Below are 22388 nucleotides of genomic sequence, written 5' to 3'. Positions count from 1 at the left end.
CTCTTGTACGACAAGGTGTAACAGGAACATCTAGTTCGTTTCTTATGCTGGATTTGAAATCAGCTATTTCTCCAAGGAGGCATTATCCACTGTGTTTATTCAAACTTGTGTTCCTTCTAGTTTAACCTTCTCTCGAGACATGATTTTTTTAAACAAACTACTTACTGAATTTTTTCACCTTTTCAAATCTTGCTATTCTCCAATCACTTCATTTCTGATTTTTTCTAATTTCTTTTATGTTTTTCTTAAAACCAGTTTCTATTCCTTTTAAAATTTCTTTTACTTTTTCCGCAATATCAGGCAATAAATTTCATTTGTTCTGTGGACGTGTCTTTCTGTCACGTTTTCAGGATTTGCTGGAACTTTCTTTTCACCCTTCTTTTTTCTTTTTTTTCCTCACTGATTTTCTACAGGATGTGAATGGAATACTCTTCTGTCACTCATTTTTAAATGAAATAAGTTTCCACTTTAGGAGGGAATCATAGATCAGAATATAATTTCTAGCTTCAGAACTCCAGGGCTCACTATCTTCTATTATTTTCACAACATAATTTTTAAAAATGACCTTAAAATTTCTAAAATCTTCCTCCTCGGCCCTCCTCTGCCCATTTACCCAGGGCTCCTCTTTCTTGTCCTTGTTGAGTATGGGGATTTGTTCTGGAATGGTGCTTTGGTATGATAGGTGTCAAGGTTTCACAGACCCCAGAACACTTGGCATCCTCAGAACATTTCAAAGTTCTTGCACTCAGCTGCAAGGTGGAGCCTGCAACGTTCACTCCCGGTTTCTGTCGCTGTTCTCAATGAGTTTTTGTCTCAGTGAGTTCTTGAACCATAGTAACCTTTGGCTCTCCTGAAAGAGAGAGAGAGTCCTTCCCTCGTCTTCCTCCCACACACCTTGGGATACACATATGTAGGTCTTTTTCCTGTTGTTGATTTGTTCCTACCTGGCTGTATGTTGCAGTTAATGTGGACACCTTGTTGTAGATGTTGTCTGTGGGTTTTTGATCTTGCTATTCTAGATGCTTTTCTTTCTTCTTTGTGGGGGTGGGGGCTTGTGTATTTAGGGGAGGGGTGGCATATTCAGGGATAAAAATCTTCTCTGTAGCCACCATCATTTCCCCAGAATCCTCTGCCATTAATATTTAAAAGAAAATCATAGGAATCATTATCCGGATCCTTAGGATAATCATTACATTGTATCTGTCTTTTTTCCAGGCTTCAAGCTGCCTGTGGCTCCCCACGTTAGTATACTGACATGACTGGGCAATGCCTAATTTGACAGGTTCTTTCTGTACTACCTTCCTCCTAATCATGACAGTCTTGTACGCTATACGTAGTCTTCTTTACTGATAGGGAATTTAGAAAATACAGGAAGCCATGGGTTTAATAGCTGAAAGTGGAATTAATGTGTTATTTTTCTCAGGTAAAATATCATAAGACTCCTTAGGCCAAAGTTGTAAAATGAAATCGCAAATTTCCTGGAATCATTTTGCAAACGTGAATGCCCACATAAAGTACACTAGGACTTGAATCCAAGGAATAACACATTTTTAGAGCCTCCAGATTTATAAACTTAGTACAATTCTGCATTACTCCTTAAGGCAACTGAAGAAAATAATTTTGTGATCAAATAAATATTGATTTTATTAACATAGTTATTTTAAAAGTTTATAAAGCGTTTAAAAAATGTTAAGGCTCTGTCAGGCTCATCAGTTGTTATTTCTTTTCTAGAATCTTGGATAAAGGAACAGTCGTTTGAGGGGAAACATGGTATAAAATGGGAAGATAATCTAACAGTGAAGATAGTTATATCTCTTCCTGTGTGATGAACTACTCCTAAGCTTGGTGGTTTAAAACAGCAGGCACTTTATCTCCTCACAATTTGTGAATCAGCAGAATGGGCTGGGATCCCCTGGGTGGATCTATCTTGCTTTCTCCTGAGGTGACTACTGAGGCTGCCATCATCTGGTTGCTGGACTGGGGCTGGTTGCTTTCACATGTCTGGCCATTGATGCTGGCTGTGGCCTGGGCCTATTCTCCACTAGGTTAGCCAGGCTTCCTAACATGTCAGGTTTCCATGAGGACAAGCCCTAAAGCACGAGTACTCTCCAAGCTTCAGCTCTTGATATGCCATTGGGCCAAAGCAAGTCATGTGACCAAACCCAGGTCAAGGTGGAACAAAACTACACAGGGTGAGAAAACGGGGGGGAGGGTCATTTTCACTGGGGGTCAGTAGTCTAACAAACTGCTGCAATAACTATATAAAGAAAAGCCCCCCGGAGGACAACTGGCAAAAAATAAATGTGTGCGGGGTGGGGTGGGGGTTTGGCATGGGGGGGGAAAAGGCAGTAAGCAGGGGCTACCAAAATCTGAAGATTCTGGAATTTTTGGAAAATCCACTGGGATTACAGGAGTTACACAACCATGTTCTGACACCAGAAGAAAGGTCCCAGTTGAGCATCAGGGAAATCTAGCGCTCTTCCTCCATTGCATCAATTTCCACATTTCTTTGACTCAGCATATTTGTAGAATGAATCATGACTTTCTATAAATTTTTAGTTCAGTTTTTCAAAGAAATAGTGACCTCGCTTCTATCTGCTGTGCCACAAAAATGCCGTAGAAAAAAATTCCTTCTGTTAAATCGCTCACTAGGTGAAATTGTATGTGTAACCTAGTACCAAAGAGGTATTAAGAATCGCCACAGCCGAGCCGGCCCTCCGCACCACGCACCCTATAGCAGCCAGTGGGTGAGCCGGGAGTCGAGGAGGTCACTGTGGGAAGGAGGGGCGCGGGCAACGTGTCAGCCTCCTTCCATCTCCGTGGAGCCACCTCGTGCCTCTGGTACAGGGAGTCGTCCACAGCAGCCGTCGGTGGCCAGCCTTGCAGCGCTGTGTTCTAGGTCAGTAGCTTCCAAGACCCCAGTTGGATTCATTGGAGTAGGCAACGTGGGGAATCCAATGGCAAAAGAGCTCTTGAAACATGGCTAGCCACTCACTATTGCTGATGTGTTCCCTGATGCATGCAAAGAGCTGCTAGGTGCAGGTGAACCCGGTAGTGTCTTCTGCAGCGGATGTAGCCGAAAAAGGTGACAGAATTATTACAGTGCATCAATGTGCTAGAAGCTTATACTGGAGCAAATGGAATTCAAAAAAAAGTGAAGAAAGACTATTAATAGATTCTAGTACTTTTGATCCTATGGTTTTGAGAGAATTGGCCAAAGAAGTTGAGAAAATGGGAGCAGTTTTCACGGATGCCCCTGTTTCTGGTGGTGTGGGAATGGCTCGGTCTGGCAACCTCACACTTAGGATGGGAGGGGTTGCGCTGCTGTGGTGCATGGGCTCCCATGTGGTGCATCGTGGAGCTGTCGGGACTGGCCAGGCTTCTCAGATCGGCAAACACTTGCTGTTAGGTATTAGTAGGATCGGAACTGCTGAAGCTATGAATCTGGGACTCAGGTTAGGGCTTGACCCAAAACTCTTGGCTAAAATCCTAAATACGAGCTTAGGACGATGTTGGTCAAGTGACACTTACAATCCTGTACCTGGGGTGATGGATGGAGTTCACCTGGCTAATTACTATCAGGGCGGATTCTGAGCAACACTCATGGCTAAGGATCTGGGATTAGCATGAGGCTCTGCTACCAGCACGAAGAGCCCAGTCCTTCTGGGCAGTCAAGCCCATCAGATCTGCAGGGGTGTTGTGCGTGAAGGGCTACTCTAAAAAAGACTTCTCATTCGTGGTCCAGTTTTTGCAAGAGGAGGAGACATTCTGAGTTTGCCCTCTGGCTGTGAACACTGAAACATTGAAACCAAACTGTGTCTTGGAGCCCCTTATGGCTCACTCCACAGGAAAATGGGCTTAATCAAAGGTCAACTGTCTGCTTTTGAGTGTCTAGGTCAGGGGTCCCCAACCCCTTGGCCTTGGACGGGTACCAGTCCACAGCCTCTTAGGAAATGGTCTGCACAGCAGGAGGTGAGTCGCAAGCAAGCCAGCTATAAGCTTCATCTGCCGCTCCCTATGGCTCACATTACCGCCTGCCTGAACCCCACACACCCCGCCTCCCCTCCCTGGAAAAATTTGCTTCCAGGAAACCGGTCCCTGGTTCCAAAAAGGTTAGGGACCTCTGGTCTAGGTCACAGTAGATCCTGGGATTTTTCACCCATTTTAAACTGCTTATTCTTTTTATCTATTTAACAAACATATCATCTGTAATTTTTTTTTCTGCAAGCCACTGATGGTAACTGCTAGCTAGCTAGCTGATTGGCCTTTTTCAAAAGTTTGATTCCTGAGCATCTTCAGCTAAAACGCTGCCTATTTCACTCAGGATATTATTTACTCCACTTTACAAATAAAACTAAAATTGTTTTCAACAGGATAAAATCTATCCTCGAGGAAAGAAAAGAAATTGGTGTGAGAAAAGGTATTAGAGAAAGGGGAAGTATAGTGAATTACTACCTGTGTGCCTCAGAAAATTTGTCCTGTTATCCCAGTGGTGATATTCTTGCATTGAGATTACTGGTTTATTTTCTAGTTGTTAAAGCAAGAGAACTCCTTGCTGCATGTTATGTAATTTGGACTCTGTTACAATTATCTTGGTGTGCCCCTCTTGTAACAACTTCCCATACTCAGCAAACTGTTTTTTTCATATTTTTGCTCCCTTGTACATTTTTACTGCATATTTTTTACTTCAAAAGAATGACATCTTTAGAACTGTTTCAGAGCCAGCGATGATATGTGCTTTAGATAATTATTACACTATGCTAAATATAACCATATTCTTTTGAATTCAAATAAATTTCTATGCTGATAAAAAAAGAGAGGCACATTTCATCAATGTTTAAATAGTATCCTTCCTCCTCTAAAACTTAAAATAGGATTCAGTCTGATTCCTAAAGGGTTATTTTCTTCAACAACAAGAGCTGACTTAGGCCATTTCTTGGCAGTGGAATCTGAGCATAGAGGTCTCTGTCTCACTGCCCTTTGATTCTCACTCACGGTATCCTGGGTGAATGTAATGGATGGGCGTGCCCTTATGACTTAGCCTACTGCTACTGCTCCTGATGAGGGCTAATGGTGTGGGCCACTTTAAATCTTGCCCAGCAAAGTGCTGACATCTGGGGTTTCCTATCAAGTTTACCAGATATTCCACAGTAATTTCATAATTTACACAACATAAAAACACTGATCTTGAGCTTAGGAAAGCATTTCATTTAAACAGATACAGAACACTACTCTACAAAATGGTTTAAAATTTGTGAGCAATTGCATTAAATAAACTCTAATATAAATTAATCTAATACAAGTAAACTAATAGTTGCAAAGCTACTGGTCGCTTCAGAAGTGGTGGCTACGGATAACTTCAAAGTTGTTTCCTCAATGCATTAAGAGGCGAAACTATTTGCTGTCAACTTCTTCTTGGGGAAGCTTTTTTCCTTAGTTTGATGCTGATTCGCGTTATGAATGTATAGGAACCATTACTGGTTCTTCCTTTCCATATTCAGTGCACCATTATACTTCTATCCTCTTAAGATCTGGATATCTGTTACTGCTACTGTTGGCTGGAGCCTGGCAGGAGGAAAGCTCTCAAGAAAAAAGGTCAACAAGTGTTAAAGAGTTTTAGCATACTACTGAGACTTTTTATCTACCATAATCATAAGAAATAATAATTAAAATTACAGCCTGGTCAGTGAGACCTTGAGTAAATTGTGGAAGCATCCGTGTTTCCTACAGTTTCAGGGGATGGATATTTCCTGTTATTAACTCTATATCCTCTTCAACTGGAACAGAGAGACCTTTCTCTGTTGAAGCAGTTTTGTCTTTTTCCTGGGCATTTTTAGTTTTCTCTTATGAGAGACTTGTAAAGCTTACCTACACAAACTTACACATACACGTATAAAGCAAAGAAGGGATAGAGTAGTCTTGAGAGGACACTGTTTTGTAGCAGGCACACAAGACAGAGGTAATACTCCCTGATTGCATTTGCCTCCCTAGCCCCATCTCCTTTGTGGAAAGCATCAGCATTCTGAGTGGTCTCTGCACCCCACTAACTGGACGGAACACTGCATTGGCATTCTTAGGGAGCACTGATGGTCCCTACGGAAACTGTGGTTAGAGCTTGTGCAGCCACAGTGCACAGGAAAGAAACAAATATACTTCATATAACATGCTTACTCTGTTTTGCTTAATTAGCACTTATTCCTTGTAAAAGGCTGATTTCTGCTTTGACAGGGAGTAATCGAACTCTGTATTCACCCAAACCATAAAATTAAAGTTAACATACCTCAGCTTTTCATCCTACTGGAAGAAATGTATGAAATCTAAAGTTATTTTTTAATTGCTGCTGTTTAGAATGCCTGAAGCCCATTTGCTGAACTTGTTAAAGAGCAGTGTTAATGAGGGTATTTTTCGTTTCTTTCTTTTCCGACCACAGCATGAATTCTCAGCCCAAAGTGTGCCCTGTTTCCCACAATAGAGACGGGGAAAAGTGCGAGTCTCTCACCACAAAGCATGAGACAACTACAAATACTTTTCTCCCAGAGTTAACATTGATGACAGTCTTTGTGGAAAAGGTCTTCCTCTTTTTGCGGGAATACAGTAGAAATGCAAGTCATATTCTCCATAATTTCACTACTGGAAAAATAATTTCATAGTCCATATATATATGTGTGTGTGTGTATATATATATATATATACACACACACACATATATATATATATATTTTTTTTTTTTTTTTGCGGTACGCGTGCCTGTCACTGCTGTGGCACTTCCTGTTGCAGAGCACAGGCTCCGCACGCGCAGGCTCAGCGGCCCTGGCTCACGGGCCCAGCCGCTCCGTGGCATGTGGGATCTTCCTGGACTGGGGCACGAACCCGTGTCCCCTGCATCGGCAGGCGGACTCTCAACCATTGCGCCACCAGGGAAGCCCCATAGTCCATATTTTTTATTGGTCTTCTTAAAAACATATACAGTGTTTACAATAAGGAGTAAAAGAGAAGATTTTCAATGCGATATTTCAAGGAGCATTTTGTAAAGGCGGGATCCAGTCCGAACTTTGGAAAATTAACACACACCTATGAGATCAAAGAGTCACCTGCAAAAAATTTTATTATGTTTTTCTTTCATACTAGTTTCCTAAAGGTGCATTGTTACTTCTTGGTAATGTAATAGTCAGAAATGACTATAAGGTGGCCATTTGAGGAAGAAGTAGCTCTTACATAAGTGTCTAGTGACCGTATCTCTTTTGATACAATACCTCTTGGTTTCAGAGGCTTGCACAGATTTCCTCTAAATGAATAAACTTAGTAAGATTTTTCTAACTATCAGTTAATCTAAAAGTAGATTTAGAAATCTACTTCTGAAGCAGTTTTGTTAATTAATTATTGGTCAGTTCTCTTTCTGATTGGTACTTCTTTCTGCAAAACAAATCCCTGTACTTAGAACAATTAATACCACCATCCCTGGCTCCTTGATTATTACACAGTGATGTTTCTTGAGAAAAAAGCTTACCCTTTTTGGGGGGAAACTTCAGTCCATGAAGTAAAACTTCATTAAAACTAGATCTGCTTCTAATGCCAGTGATGCAGATCAGTATCCCCTTTCTTTTGACTTTCCAGGCTGTGTGAAGAGAATGGTATGGTTTGGTTTAGGAAGGGTTGTAGCTTAAGAGGATTGCATTATGTTTCTGTGTCACTTTGGGGGGTTTTATTTCAATATTATATCCTGTTCTGTAAAAACACCATAGTCATTCTCTTACTTCTTATTAAATAATTAAACGCTGCCCTTTGTTTACTTTCCCCTTCTGATCAGAAGACTCCTCTCCACTCTAGGCCTTGATCTGAGTTCCAATTCATCAGCTTGTAGTAGCTACACTTCTGGTTTCTGAAGTGAGACAGATATGGGTCCCATTTCTGTCTTCATCAGTTATAATTTAGCCTCTGATATATGCATACCAGAGCTGGCAGTGACAAACATTTTGCTTCTCCTTATAGGGTTCTGTGCATTTTAATAGAGGATCACAATATTTTAAGTAGAGCTGGGATGGGGTGGAAAGAAAGAGCAGGAAAACATGCTTTTAGGAAGGTCTGAAATACAAATCACATGGAGGTAACTGCTTGAGAGAAAACCACCCCTACCTGAGTATTGTCAATAAAGTAGCATAGGGAGGCAAACGAATCAACTGTTCACTAAAAATATTTTTCTTCAGAAGAATAAAATTCACAAGAAAGCCTCATTGCAAATAAAATATATTTGTTTTCCTAAAGGAAGATATTTGAAAAGTCGTAGTAAATACCTGCTTTGACCTTCTGTGTCCCTAGTGTTCTATCTCCACTAAGTTTTATGAACACTACATAGAGGAGGAGCCTGAGTCTCAAAGACCATAAGTAAGAGAGGGATTCCAGAGCCTTTGCAAGGTCCATTATGCCCCATGACTTCCCATTGCTTGTGCTGTTCATCCAGATAGGTGCTTAGGATACCAGAATGAATACATCTCTTTCGAGAGGTTTTTAACAGACATTAGATACTAAACAAGTACAACACCTAACAAATAGAACAGAATGCTTTATTTAAAGCAGAAACAGAATAAATGCTCACCTAGTATCGTTTAAATCCCCTTTAAATTATTTTTTGAATCAACATGTTTATATTTGAGGGTATTTTCTTATTTTTTCCTAGTTCCCTTTACTTGCACCTCCTTTCTTTTTCCCAACTGAAAGGTTTATGGTTTCAAAAGTAATTACTTCTTGAAGAAAGTTTTCGTGTATACTAAGTGCTACCTAATGGAAGCCATAAGCATAGAGTCTGCTAGCATTTAAGTGGTATAATACATAGCCAGGTTGAATCAAGTGGGAGAGAAGGTTAATCATTCTTTGAAACTGGCAGTGTTGCCGGAGGTGGATTAATATGCTTTTTGAATCTCTTATGTGCTGTAAGTCTCCTTGATCACAATCACTATGTTAATGGTTGAGGTTTTGAATTAGAGGTGTCTCCTGGACTCAGCTGGGCCAAGTCCCTTCATCTCTCTGGCCATATTAGGTGATAGTTTTCTCATTTCAATACACGATCTATGTTAGAGGGAGTGTTGACTATACCAGACTTTTAACGTGGGCACCCAGAAAGTGGAAGAATCTCTCTACTGTTGATTAATCATAACTCTTTTCATTGTGAATATAGTCCTTCCCTTAGGTAAGGCAGGAAGACCATGAAAAATAGAAAGTTCTCGGGTGTCTGTGGAAGCTGGAGTGCTCTCGACCTGTCAGCTCACTGGCAGAGCAGGCTTCGTCCGGACACTAGAGAACAAAATGTGAAATTGGCACCAGCCAGCCTCTCCATTGCACAGGATATCCCTATTTAAATTTGACAACCAGGATATTTTACAATTTGAAATTCTTGTCATCTGGTTTTCTTTAGTTTTTTCTTTGGGTTGAGAAGACTGAGAAGCTTGTTAAAAAGTCTGGAATTCTGATGGTGAGGCTTAACCAGATGTATTGAGTCATCAATCAGCAAACATTGACCAACGCTTACCATTCCCCCAGTTACTATACTAAGGACCCAGACACGTCTCAGATAGTGGCCTTGCTCATTCACTGTATTTACAGTACTTTTTTCTAAATGTAACCAGAGCTCAGGTAAAGACAAGACATTGATTTGAGTCTGAAGTAAACAAAGCTGACTGGTCTGATCCCTTCAGTTTCCAGAATTACTTTGTTTCAGGTAGTAATTTTCCCAGACCAATAGAACAAAGTTCTATCGTCTATTTATTTAATATTTTATCACAATAGTCCTTGCCCCTTTGACCTCTAGTGAGGAAACTTGCCTAAGAAACTGAAATATGCTTAGGTTCTATGGGTAAGTGCAGATAATGATATGAATGAAATTGAAAATGAAAAGCCAAAGGTGGAAAAGGCAGTTCTGAATAGATGAAGTAAGACAGAGGTATTTGAAAAATCAAGTAGAAAAGATACCATAAGGAATGGAGAGCTTCTGGAAGTCTTCTAATAGGTGAGGGGTTGGTACATCTTTTTTTTTTTTTTCTTAATAACATGTCTGGCAGTTGTATGCCAGAGAAAGTTATAAGGGGGTTGACTATATGCATGAAGTCCAGTGAGAACACTGTTTCTGTAGGCCACTGACGATGTTCTGAGTGTACATTCTATAGTACTAGAAATTAAGTTAGGAAACAAAGGGTAATCTGATGTCATTTTAAATGAAATTTCACAAATGATTAGAGCTAAAAGGTGTCTTTTTTCACTCAGCCAACACGTTGAGCATGTACTATGGGGCAAGCACTGTGCTTATGGGTAAGAGATAAAAGAAAAAATAAAGGCCAGAGGAACTCAAAAGAGAGTGTGAGAGATACATGAACAACTCATTACAATCGAATAGGGATAGGCTATTAAATAAAAAGATCATAAAAATATAAATTTGTAAAACAGAACTTGGAGTCAGTAACCCTTCTAGGGGATATTAAAGAGAATGCCAACAATGAGGGGGTCTTGGAATTAGGTTTTGAACGTCAGTAGGAATGTTCCACGTGGAGAGAAGGTCAGGGGCATACCAGGCAGAAGGAACATCCTGGACTGGAGAACCAACACAATGTATTTAAGTGACTGTAAATGAGATTCTTTTTGACTAGAGCGTAGGGTATAAGTTGCCAAATGGTAGAAAATAGAGTCTAAAAGTTAGGGTGGAATGAAAGTATAAAGTGTCATAATTCTTATGATGAAAGATAGGTGTTTTCTACAAAATGGGTTACTTATAAATATTTTAAAAATAGAGACCCCGAGAGAGGAGCGCGCCCGAGGAGCAGCCCCCGGACCGGAGCCTCGGGAGCCTGGGGCTGGTGAGCGAGTCCCCACGGGGTAGGTGTTGCGTCTGCAGGCCTGCAGGCGGTTGTGGAGCCTGTGGCCCTTGGAGAGCAGGGCTTGGGAGACCGCGGCTTGGAGAGCGGGGCTTCGCTTTGCCTGCCCCAGGGCCCGCAGTAGAGCCACCGGGAGGGTTTGACCGCTTCCCGGAGGTGGAGGGGCCGGGCTGGAGGACAGGGCCTGCTGCTCCGGATGGGGCTCCCCTGGGACTTGTGAGCTCTGGGTGTCCTGGGGGAGCAGGGTCCACAGGCTCGGCCGGGACGTGCCGCGTCCTCCCCTCCGTCCAACCCCGATCCTCCTCCTCCTCCCTCCTGTCGCCGTCTCGGCATCTCGCACATGTGTCTCAAGGCGCGTCAGCACCTTGGTTGTCTACTGTAAGCGTCCGCCGCCCCCCTGGGTTGTGCCCTGTGGAGTCGCCCAGTGTAATCGGTGCAGGATGAGTCTGCAGGGCTTCTGTCCTGCTGCCTCGGGTGAGGAAGGAAGCGATGGGGCCTGAGGAGGGAGATGACTTGTCCTAGACCCTCACCGGGTGTGCACGTGGGGTCGCTCACAGGACTCCAAACTCCTAGGGCAGGTGTTCTGTCCACTTAAAGTCAGCTTTAATAAAAGATGTTTTTGAGCGTCGCACTTAAGTTTGTAAAGTTTGTACAAATCATTGCAAGACTGAAACGCACCTGAGTGTGTCCCTTTATTCTGGGTATCCTGTGGATGTTCTGATCTAAGTTGTTAACAGACTGAGAAGAGGTAAACTATAAGCGTTTTTTAATTTCATATTTAATGACGGAGGTTTATTTTAATAGGATTCAATGTACACTCGCTACGGAAAAATAAAGTATCCCCTCAGGTACCAGAGTCACGTAGGAGTTACAGACCTGAGGGTGGTTGCTCCCTCCTTACTCTCACAGGCCCTTCTGAAGGTGAAAGGACGGGTCTCCCACAGGTGTCTCTTGTGGAGCGCGGGGCGGGTGCTCGTGCACCCCGAGCCGCTTCAGTGGTAGCTTCACTGCCTGCGTTTTCCTTCTCCAGGTCCGCCTCCACTGTCACAGTCCTGCACGTTGTTCCAAGAGCAGCGGAAAATGAATCAGGCTCTGGTGAGTTTGCTGTTTATGTGTTTACCCGCTGCTGTTCTTTTGTGATAACACCTTGGGAGGTGAATAGTTCAAAAGTTAAAATGGGAAAGTAGGAGTAGGTAAAAGATGTGGTTAGACAAAGCGTAGAGGAGCAGGTCAGCACCAAGTGTTTCTGGCAAGTTCTACGTGTAGATCCCACGATCCTCTTAGAGCCACAGTACAAGCCTCGTGTTCTTGACATTTGTGGCAAAACACCATCCCTTGCTTGACTTACATGGTCCTGCCGAAGTACTTTTGTTCTCGAGCGTTAAAAGGTTTCCTTGAGGATCCCGCTGTAGGCCGCGAGCCTTCCTGAGCAACAGCCCCTAACGTGTTGACGTTGGTGCCTTCCTTGTGCTTCCTGTAAGCCGAGAGCGTGCTGTCCAGGGAGCACTCAGTGCATATAAGTTGTCTGTTCAGTAGAACACCGTTGTCACATAGGTACATTGTTTTCAGTGCTCAGTCGAGGGATGCAATGAGGATCATCTGGAAGAACAGCCTTGTCACCCTTCCAGTAAATTGCGCTCTTTGTCTCTTACAATCTCAGAGGGTCGCGCTACACACCATGCAGTGAGGTCTCTGGCAAAGATTCTTGTTTCCCAGCTGAATTGTATCGTGCAGCCTGCGGTCTTGGTTCTGCCCCTCCACGGAACCTGATCCGGTTGAGGTGACCTGGCATCCAGCATACAAAGCAGTGGAGATTTGCCAGTCGTCACCTCAGACCACTGTCGCCTTGCCATCTGCAGAGTCTGCTCTGTGGGTTTCTGTGACAGATCTCTCCTTGCTGTCTTCCTGACTGACTCTGTCTTCCGCCCTCTGTGTGTGTTGTCGTTTCACCCTTGGTCCATGACTCTCCACCCCGTCTGATCTCACCCTCTGGTGCTTTTCACCTCCAGCTCTGTCAGTTCTCCCCCCTGGACCAGACAGATGCCTCTGTCCAGCCACTTGCCAGCATCTCTATGGCGTTTGTCCAAAGGGCACCTCGGGTGACTAGATCCAGTAGATCCAGAAATGATTATTTACAGCTCCCCTGCCCCTTGCCTTGTCCTGTTGTCTCTGGTGGCTCATCGTTGCATCATCCAGCCTGTCACCTGCCCAGACAAATGAGTTCATTCTAAAGTCCTTCTCCATCCTCTGTTACCACGTTGTAGTGTGAGGCTTGTTAATGTCGTATTCTGGATGGTTTTTATTCGTTCTCCTTCATCCCACACTTGCTACCATTAAAACAGCTTATCTGTTCATTTCTGTAGTTACAGAAACTTCTTTTCTATGCCGCTACCTCTTTCCTCCAGCAGCTCAAGTGTATTCTCCACGCTGAGTATTTCTCCTAAAATATTAATCACAGCGTTTTATCTGCATGTGGGAAGCACTTTAGAGGTTCCCTAGGTGACTGGACAAACGAGGTTGCCGTTCCGCGGAGCCAATAACCATCGAGCCCAGCACTGGGGGGAGGTCCTAACTCGCCGATGATGCGTTTGGATGGATCTGTGGGGTAAAATCCTGATCGGAGAGGCTTAGGAGAGAGGAGTGGGAGAACTGGGTTTGTTCTGGTCCCAACTTTTTCAAGACATTTTGCTGTGACGGGGAAAATAGAAACTGGACAGTAGCTGGGGTAGGAGCTGAGGTCCGGGGAGGATGTTGTGTTGTGTTGTGTTGTGTTGTGATGGGAGAAATAACAGTGGGAATGATCCAGTAGATGCGTGTGGGGGAGGGGAGAGCTGCTGCCTGTGGTCCTGGAGTGGGGAGGGGATGGCTCAGCAGGGTTGCAGGTGGGGAAGCCCTCCAATGGCTTCTCTGTTCTCAGGGAAGCAGCTCCTCAGCTGAGGGTGAGGGTGAGGTTGGGGGTTTGAGGGGAGAGCAGAGCTCTGGGGCCCAGCTCCATCGTGACCATCAGCACACCCAGTGCATCCAGCTGGGAAGACTGTACTTGCCTTCCCTGCCTGAAAAGCCATCTCCTTTCTTAAATGTGGGAGTAATTACTCTTTGGGGAGCCTATGTAATTACATGGGTGCTTCTCAGCTCAAAACGAATTGAGTGCCAGTTCTGGCCACGGACATTTTCTGCTCTGCTGATGGAAGGGTCCCCAGAGGAAGTGTCCTGCTTGCCTGGCTCTTGGCCTCGAGGACCCTTCACACCATCTAGTGTTGTGTCTTTTATCTTTGACATAAGCATCAAATGTCTTCAGGTTGTGCATGTGATCTTAAGAAGCAATTCCCTGCTTCCAGGAGCTTCTGTTCTCCTCGGGAAAGGCACTTCACGGACGTAATTACAGGAGAGGACGGGAATCCTGCCCGTCGATACGTAGGGAACTCCAGAGTGCTGACAAAGCAGAGCCTGCTTTTATTTATTTATTTATTTATTCATTCATTTAAATTTTTTATTTGTTTACTATTTAACTTATTCAGTTTTGGCTGCGTTGGGTCTCTGTTGCTGCGTGCGGGCTTTGTTCTCTAGTTGCGGCGAGCGGGCGCTACTCCTCGTGGCGGTGTGCGGGCTTCTCATTGCGGTGGCTTCTCTTATTGCGGAGCATGGCTTCTAGGCATGCGGGCTTCAGTAGTTGCGGGTCCCGGGCTCAGTAGTTGTGGTGCGCAGGCTCTAGAGTGCAGGCTCAGTAGTTGTGGCGCACGAGCTTAGTTGCTCCGCAGCACGTGGGATCTTCCCGGACCAGGGTTCCAACCCGTGTGCCCACCATTGGCAGGTGGATTCTTAACCAGTGTGCGACCAGGGAAGTCCGAGAGCCTGGTTTTAAATGCATTGTCAGAGCACGTGGCTCAGTGACTCGGGGAAGGGGGACGGCCCTGAAGTGACCAGGACTTGGGTAGCTGCTGAGGTTGGCGAGGCTCTCAGAGCAGCGTGAGGTGGACTGGATGAGGCTCCTGAGGTGCTGGTAAGGACCTCCCTCCTTAGGATGTGGGCCTCCCGTCAGGAAGAGCGGGACGTGAAGGCAGGCAGACCCTGAGTTTGACTGAAGAGCCTCCCCTCTGTGCTGGTTTTGGTTTCTTCCTGTGGAGAAACTGAAACCTTGTAATTGGGACAGTGAGTCATCTGATCAAAAGATGTCATGTGTAGAGACTGTGGACGGCATGAAACGCGGGGTGGGGTGCGGTGGGTCAAGTCAGGGGGACTCTGGGCTCCAGCGCGATGCCCGACAGGAAGGGGCGAGGCCGCGGCGTGTTCCCGCTCATCCTAGGCCCCGGTAAGCAGTATGGACGTTCCCTCGGGGTTTTTCTGAATCGTGAATGAGGTTGAGAGTATTGTCACGTGCTTAGAAGCCGTTTCTTCTTTTTAATTGGTAGACAGTCTTTAGAGCAGTTTTAGGGTTATAGGAGAATCAGAATCAAGCAGACAGCACTTTCCTATACCTGTTCCTCTGGGTTCCCTCCCTTGGTAACGTCTCTGGCCTGTGTGGTGCGTCCTCTCAGTGATGGATCGGCATTGACACCTAATTCTCCCCTGGAGTCTGTAGTTTATATTAAGGCTCACTCTCTGTGTCCTACTGTTCAGGTTTGGATAGGTGTGATGACCTGCAGCCACCACTGCAGTGCCACCCAGAACCATTTCACTGCCCAAAACATCCCTGGGGGCCACCTTCCCTACCAGTGCCCTACCAGAACATCCTACCAGTGCCCCCAAGCCCCTGACAGCTGCTGGTCTTGTTACTGTCTGTGTTTTTTTGCCCTTTCGAGAATGTCACGTAGTTGGAGTCCTTCATTCTGTGGTCTTTTCAGACTGGTGTCTTTCTGTTTTTATATGAAGGGCCTGTTCATGTCCACTGCCTGTCTTCCTGCCCCAATACTGTCTTGTTTTGTTTTGTTTTGTTCTGTTTTGTTTTCCTTGTCTTACTGCCTTTCAGAGTCGTCTTAAATGTTTCTAAATTTTTCCAGTTGGGGTCCTGTTAGTAAACATTGTTTTCCAAGGTTTATTGTCATTTTCCTGTATTTTCCCGCATTGCTATATAATTCATTACTTTTTTTTACTTTGAGAGGTTGAATACCATGCATTTCAAAAGTTTCTCAAAATCAGCACATTTGTGTGGATAAGATTCCTAGTTGAAGAGCACCCTCCTGGGTCAGTACTGGGGTGCAGCTTCTTTGCGGGGGGAGGAATGCATCGGTCTCCTGGTTCCCTTTCTGTTGGGTCTCAGTTCCCCTTGCTGGTTCTGGGCACTGCATCAGCCACTCTCCTGGGATAGGCCAGGCAGGTGGGGTCCTCACTTCCTGGCTCCAGAAGTTGTGTGTGTCTGAGAACACCTTTGTTTTTCCCTGAGGAGCAAGAGGACTCTTTTGGTTGGGGAGCGGCGTCCTAGGACTGCGGCCCTTGGGCCCCCACTGTTCTGTGTCATTTGGGCCCCAGCCATGCGTGGGAGATCTCTGACACAGGGACGCAGCTGTTAAAGTCCTCTTGGGGTTGTGTCATTTACAATCCTCTGAGGAATACTCCTTTTCTTTAATGAAATTCCAGTGCTTAAGCTTTCTAGCCACTCATGAAAGGAATCTCAGAAAGGAAAGGAGACCGGTCCTCTCTGCCCCCAAGCAGGGGAGTGAGCCGACACTGTTAACCTAACAGTGAGAAAGTGGCTTGTGGGAAATGTGTAACCAGTTCTGAGTTCTGTGATTACAAGGCTGTCTGTGGAATCTTACTGTACCAAGGGGTCTTTTAAGACACATACATCATGGGTTGTTCCCTTGTGTTTTGAAACTAACCTAAAACCCCTAAATATTTGCAGTTCTGATTGCTTTCTTAATTTGTTATCCAGGTTTCCCGAAATCCATTTTCTTAAAGTTTAAAGTGCAAGAAGAGTGCAATTTTCTCATCTTCCCTTTACATAAAAGTGAATGTGGTCAAGCCGCTTAACCCATCACCAAATAGAAAATCATCTGGAACGTTCACATTAATGCTCTTTTCAAGCAGGAACAGTGCGTATATTTTTATGCCCATTACCAGTGAAAACTATAATGTTTTCTTATTGTGCTGTTTTTTTCGCATCAGGCAAAATGACAAGCAATTAGAAAAGCCCCACAAATCACACATTTTGTGAAATTACAAATGCAAAACCGGAAAGTAGAATAAGGTGCGCGTGATTCTACTTAGGCATTAAAATTAGAGTAGTTCATGGTCTGATCCCTCACTCTCTTGCATTTGGTAGTAACTTTCAGTGTGTGAACGAGTGGGCCCCCAGTCTTCATCCGGGCAGCCACAGATGTGACCAGCGACACCTGAATGGAATATGCGCAGAGCTTCTGGAAGACTTGCTGTCGATTTCTGAGCCAGGCTTCTCGAGGCTGAGCCGAGGCAGTTCTGCACAGACGCTTGTCTGCCTTGGGCGGCAACCAACTCTTTCCCCCGGCCCCCCTCATCCCCCCACCTCGTGTGTCCTGTCAGCAGCTGGGCACCCTCAGCCTTCCCAGGCCAGCAAAGCCTGGGTCCCAGACATCTCTGCATCTGGAGCTGGGGGTCAGGTGACCTGGCATCTCAGGGGACCTTGCTAACAGGACCCATCCTGCCTCTTCGATTGTTCCACATAAAGAACTTTGATTTGCAGTCAATGTCAGGAGTTTGTTGCCATCTGAAACGGCCTCTGAGCTTGGCATGGTCTTTTCCTTAACCTCCTCCACACCATTCCTTAGTTACACTGTGGCACGTGGGGTCTCAGTGTCCTGACCAGGGATTGAACCCAGGTACCCTGCATTGTAAGGCAGATTCTTTAACCCTGGACCACCAGGGAAGTCCCTACCCTTATGTTTTAACAGTTTTGGAGGTCTTCACAGAGATCTTGGATGGATTCACCTAACATCACCAGGTAAACTTCGTTTCAAAAGTAGTGCACCTCATTCCTCAAAACTTTTAAAGTAGAACTAATTATAAGATCCAGAAATTCCACTTCTGTGTATTTTTTCGGAAGAAAACAAAAACACTAGTTCAGAAAGACACATGCACCCCTATGTTCATTGAGCATTATTTATAATAGCCAGTGTATAGCAGCAACCTAAGTGTCCATCCATAGATGAATGGATAAAGAAGATGTGTCATATATACATATATATTTATATGTATACGTATATATATATATATATATACACATATATATGTATATGTATATATATATAACTGTACACACACACACAATGGACTATTAGCCAGAAAAAAAGAAAAGAAGAAGAAGAATGAGGGGCTTCCCTGTGGATGCAGTGGTTAAGAATCCGCCTGCCAGTGCAGGGGAAATGGGTTCAAGCCCTGGTCCGGGAAGATCCCACATGCCACGGAGCAGCTAAGCCCGTGTGCCACAACTATTGAGCCACGCTCTAGAGCCTGTGAGCCACAACTACTGAACCCATGTACCACAGCTACTGAAGCCCGCTCACCTAGAGCCCATGCTCTGCAACAAGCTAAGCAACCGCAATTAGAAGCCCATGCACCGCAAGGAAGAGAAATCCCCGCTCGCCGCAACTAGAAAAGAGGCTGCATGCAGCAACAAAAACCCAATGCAGCCAAAAGTAAAATAAATTTTTAAAAATTAAAAAAAAATGAAATCTTGCCATTTTGTGGCAACATGGATGGAGCTAGAGTGTATTATGCTAAGTGCAATATGTCAGACAGAGAAAGACAAATACCATATGATCTCATTTGTATGTGTACTCTAAAAAACAAAACAAATGAACTAATGTCACTAAACAGAAACAGACTCATAGATACAGAGAACAAACAGGTGGTTGCCAGAAGAGGGTAGGTGGATGAGTGAAATAGGTGAGGGAGATTAAGAGGAACAGATAAGCAGTTAGAAAATAAATGAGTCATGGGAATGAACTATACAGCATGGGCAATACAGTCAATAGCATTATAACTTTGTACGGTGACGGATGGTAACTAGACCATAACTAGAGTTAATCTTGGTGATCATTTTCTAATGTACAGAAATATTGATATTATGCACCTGGAACTAACATAGTGTAGTAGGTCAGTTACACTTGAATTAAACTTTTTTAATTCAAACGAAAACAATAGTGTGCCTCGTTAACTAGAGATGCTTAGTCATACAGCAGTTCTCTAGAACATATTCATCCTGTGTAACTGTAACTTTATACCCGTTGAACAACTCCCCATTCTCTCCTCCCCCACCCCTGACAATTTATGGGTGACTCTTTTAGATACCTCACCTCATATAAGTGGAAACACACAGTTTTGTCCTTCTGTGACTGACTTATTTCACCTATCATAATGTGTTCTGTTTATATCCCCGTTGTCACAACTGGTAGGATTTCCTTCTAATAGGAAAGTCTGAATAATATCCTATGTATATACCCCATTTTCTTTATCCATTTCTCTGTGGATGAAAATTTGCATTTTTTTCCTACCTTGGCTCTGGTGAATAATGCTGTAATGACTATAGAGGTGCATGTATCTCTTCTAGATATTGATTTCCTTTTCTTTGAATATACAGGCTATATTATATTGTATTATATTCTATTACATTATATTCTATTATAGTTATTGTGCTTCCCGGATCTTGTGTTTTTCACAAATTGAAGGTTTGCAGCAACTCTTTGTTGAGCAAGTCTGTTGGCACTGTATTTCCAACAGTAGTTGCTCACTTCTTGTCTTTGGGTCATATTTTAGTAATTCTCACACTATTTCAAACCCTCCATCAGCAAAAAGGTTACTACTCGCCGAAGGCTCAGGTGATGGTTAGCATTTTTTAGCAGTAAAGTATTTTTAATTTTCTTTTTGTTTCGGCTGTGCTGCACACCACATCACGTGGGATCTCAGTTCCCCGACCAGGGATCAAACCTGCGCCCCCTGTAGGAAGGCGGATTCTTAACCACTGGACCACCAGGGAAGTCCCTAAAGTATGTTTTTTAACATCTTTATTGGAGTATAATTGCTTTACAGCGTTGTGTTACTTTCTGCTGTATAACAAAGTGAATCAGTTGTATGTATACCTATATCCCCATATCCCCTCCATCTTGCGTCTCCCTCCCACCCTCCCTTTCCCACCCCTCTAGGTGGACACAAAGCACTGAGCTGATCTCCCTGTGCTATGCGGCTGCTTCCCACTAGCTATCGGTTTTACATTTGGTAGTGTACATGTGTCCATGCCACTGTCTCGCTTCGTCCCAGCTTACCCTTCCCCCTCCCCGTGTCCTCAAGTGAATTCCCTATGTCTGCGTCTTTATTCCTGTCCTGCCACTAGGTTCATCAGAACCACTTTTTTTTTCCTTTGGTTTCCATCTCGCTTCGTCCCAGCTTACCCTTCCCCCTCCCCATGTCCTCAAGTGCATTCTCTACGTCTGCATCTTTATTCCTGTCCTGCCACTAGGTTCATCAGAACCACTTTTTTTCCTTTGGATTCCATAAATATGTGTTAGCATATGGTATTTGTTTATCTCTTTCTGAGTTACTTCACTCTGTTTCACAGACTCTAGGTCCATCCACCTCACTACAAATAGTTCAATTTCATTTGTTTTTATGGCTCAGTCAAATTCCATGGTATATATGTGCCCCATCTTCTTTATCCATTCATCTGTCAGTGGACGCTTAAGTTGCTTCCATGTCCTGGCTATTGTAAATAGTGCTGCAGTGAACATTGTGGTACGTGTCTCTTTTTGAATTATGGACTTCTCAGCGTATATGCCCAGGAGTGGCATTGCTGGATCATATGGTAGTTCTATTGTTAGTTGGGTTTTTTTTGTATAAATTTATGTATTTTTATCTATTCATTATTTTTGGCTGTGTTGGGTCTTTGTTGCTGTACGCGGGCTTTCTCTAATTGCAGCGAGCAGGTGCTTCAGTGTTGTGGTGCGCGGGCTTCTCATTGCGGTGGCTTCTCTTGTTGTGGAGCGCGGGCTCTAGGCATGCGGGCTTCAGTAGTTGTGGCATGCGGGCTCAGTGGGTGTGTCTCGCGGGCTCTAGAGTGCAGACTCAGTAGTTGTGGCACACGGGCTTAGTTGCCCTGCGGCATGTGGGATCTTCCCGGACCAGGACTTGAACCCATGTCCCATGCATTGGGAGGAGGATTGTTAAACACTGTACCACCAGGGAAGCCCTATTTTCAGTTTTTTAAGGAACCTCCATACTGTTCTCCGTAGTGGCTGTATCAATGTACATTCCCACCAACAGTGCAGGGGGAGGGTTCCCTTTTCTCCACACCCTCTCCAGCATTTATTGTTTGTAGATTTTTTGGTGATGGCCATGCTGAGTGGTGTGAGCTGATACCTCACCGTAGTTGTGATTTGCCTTTCTCTAATGGTTAGTGTCATTGAGCATCCTTTCATGTGTTTGTTGGCAATCTTATATCTTCTTTGGAGAAATGTCCATTTAGGTCTTGTGTCCACTTTTGGATTGAGTTGTTTGTTTTTTTGATATTGAGCTGCGTGAGCCGCTTGTATATTTTGGAGATTAATCCTTTGTCAGTTGCTTCATTTACAACTATTTTCTCCCACTCTGAGAGTTGTTTTTTTGTCTTATTTATGGTTTCCTTTCCTGTGGAAAAGCTTTTAAGTTTGAATAGGTCCCATTTGTTTATTTTTGTTTTTATTTCCATTTCTCTAGGAGGTGGGTCAAAAAGGATCTTGCTGTGATTTATGTCATAGAGTGTTCTGCCTGTGTTTTCCTCTATGAGTTAGACAGTGTCTGGCCTTACCTTTAGGTCTTCAATCCATTTTGAGTTTATTTTTGTGTTATGGTGTTAGTAGTGTTCTCATTTCATTCTTTTACAGGTAGCTGTCCAGTTTTCCCAGCGCCACTTATTGAAGAGGCTGTCTTTTCTCCATTGTATATTCTTGCCTCCTTCATCAAAGCTAAGGTGACCATATGTGCGTGGGCTTATCTCTGGGCTTTCTATCCTGTTCCATTGATCTATATTTCTCTTCCCCAAAGTATATTTCAATAAAGGTATGTACATTGTTTGTTTAGACACAAGGCTGTCACACACTTAACAGACTACAGTATAGTGTAAACAGAAGCTTTTCATGCACGGGTACACCAGAAATTTCATGTGACTCGCTTTATGGCGGTATTGGCTTCATTGCAGTGTTCTGGAACTGAAGCTGCAGTGTCTCTGAGCTGGGCCTGTACACCCAGAAGTGGGATTGCTGGATCATATGGAAATTTTATTTAAAAGATTTTGAGAAAACTACATACTGTTTTCCACAGTGCCTGCACAATGTTACATTCCTGCGTACAATATGCAAGGGTTACGATTTCTCTACCACCTTGACAACTCTTATCTTTAAAAAAAAATAAAAAATTGTAGGCATTCTAAGAGATGTGAGGTAGTATCTCATGATGATTTTGATTTGCATTTCCCAGATGATTAGTGACGTTGAGCACCTTTTCATGTACCTGGTGCTGTGTTACGTCTTTCTAACACACATACACACACACAGAGGGATAGAAGGAATCTTTTGGAAGTGATGAGTA

General features: G+C 43.9%; 1 long non-coding RNA gene across 12 annotated transcripts in view; it reads left to right on the top strand.

Annotated features, from left to right (window-relative positions):
* The window catches only part of LOC308619859, a 154590-nt gene that overhangs the window by 27605 nt on the left and 104597 nt on the right, over positions 1-22388 (top strand). For 6 of the 12 annotated variants that reach the window (XR_014016248.1, XR_014016249.1, XR_014016251.1 and 3 more), the window contains exons 2-3: positions 11890-11954; positions 21686-21771. This is a non-coding gene — a long non-coding RNA (uncharacterized lncRNA). Of the gene's footprint in view, positions 1-11889; positions 11955-17118; positions 17773-21685; positions 21772-22388 lie in introns of all 12 variants that reach the window. The other 6 variants (XR_014016250.1, XR_014016252.1, XR_014016254.1 and 3 more) reach the window with 2 other exon arrangements.

Source organism: Mesoplodon bidens (assembly GCF_964165515.1).
Source record: "Mesoplodon bidens genome assembly, chromosome: 7".
Taxonomy (NCBI): domain Eukaryota; kingdom Metazoa; phylum Chordata; class Mammalia; order Artiodactyla; family Ziphiidae; genus Mesoplodon; species Mesoplodon bidens.
The sequence above is the reverse complement of the archived record's forward strand: the minus strand, read 5'-3'. Positions and strand labels throughout refer to the sequence as shown.